Raw genomic sequence first — 1581 nt, forward strand, 5'->3', positions numbered from 1 at the left:
CCTTCTAAAATGGGTTAGGGAGTCCTTTTTTATTAACTGGATGGTTTTACACAAGATAAAAATCATTGTTTTCTTAAATGTTTGACAGAACTCACAAATGAATCCATATTGGCCAATGGGCTTTTTTGTGAGAATTTTTTTTTTTCCTTTTTTTTGTCTTTTTTCATGTCCGGCAACGGACCGCAACCCTCAGTTTCGCGCCCGTACCGGACCGGGACCGGCAACGGGATCACAACCCTCGGTGCTGCACCCGCCCCTCGCTCAGCCAGTGAGCGGGAACCGGTCTGTATGTGGGATCCGAACCCTCGGCGGGAGCGCCGCCGCACTCCCAAGCAGCGCACTGTAGCAGTGCGCCACCGGGCCGGCCCGTGAGAATATTTTTAACTATTGATTTAATTTCTTTAAAGTTACAGGATTGTTCAGTTTTCCTATTTCTATTTAAGTTAGTTTTATACATTTTTTTCAAATTCGTCTTCTTTTTGTCTAATTTTTAAAATTCATTGGACTTAGAGTTGCAAAATATAGTTTTATTATTTATTTAATGTACACCCGATCTCAGTCTAATGACCTTATCTAATCCTAATTACCTCTCAAAGGTCCCACCTCCAAATGCCATCAATGTATGAATTTGGGGATTAAGTTCCTAACACGTGAAATTTGGGGAACGTATTTGAACCATGGCAGCTACTCTTGCCACTTCTATTCAACATTGTATTTGAGATTTTAGCCAGAACAATTAGGCAAGAAATATTAAAAAAAGGCATCTAGATGGTAAAGGAAGAAGTACAAGTATCGTTATTTGTAGACAACATGATCTTTTATGTAGAAAATTCTAAGAAATCCATCAATACTAATAAATGAGTTCAGCAAAGTTGCAGGATATGAGATCAATACACAAAAATCAATTGTATTTCTATACACTAGTAAAGAACAATCTGAAATAAAATTAAGAAAACTTTTTTATTTACAATAGCATCAAAAAGAATAAAATACTAGGCAAAAAATTAACCAAAGAAAGGTAAGACCTGTACAGTAAAAACTAGAAAACATAATTAAAAGAAATTAAAGGAAACCTATATAAATGGAAATACTTCCAATTTTCATTGAATGAAAGATTTAATATTGTTAAAATGGCAATACTCCCCAAATTGATCTCCAGATTGAATATAATCCCTATCAAAATGCTAGCTGACTCCCCCACCCCTTTTTTTTGGCAGAAACTGGTGAGCTGATCTTAAAATTTATGTGAAAGGTAAGGGACCCAGAACAACTAAAATAATCTTGCCAAGGAACAAAGTGGAGGACTCCCACTTGCCAATTCAAGACGTACTATAATGTTACAGAATCAAGAGAGTGTGGTATTGGCATAAGGATAGACTTATAGATAAATTGAATATACCCAAGAGTCAAGAAATAAACTGATGGGCCGGCCCGGTGGTGCACTGGAGAGTGCGCCGCTTGGGAGCATGGCGGCGCTCCCGCCGAGGGTTCAGATCCCATGTGGAGACCGGTTCCCGCTCACTGGTTGAGCGCGGGGCGGGCGCCGCACTGAGGGTTGTGATCCCGCTGCCGGGCCGCGAA

This window comes from Galeopterus variegatus, unplaced genomic scaffold, assembly GCF_000696425.1.
Source record: "Galeopterus variegatus unplaced genomic scaffold, G_variegatus-3.0.2 Scaffold475, whole genome shotgun sequence".
Taxonomy (NCBI): domain Eukaryota; kingdom Metazoa; phylum Chordata; class Mammalia; order Dermoptera; family Cynocephalidae; genus Galeopterus; species Galeopterus variegatus.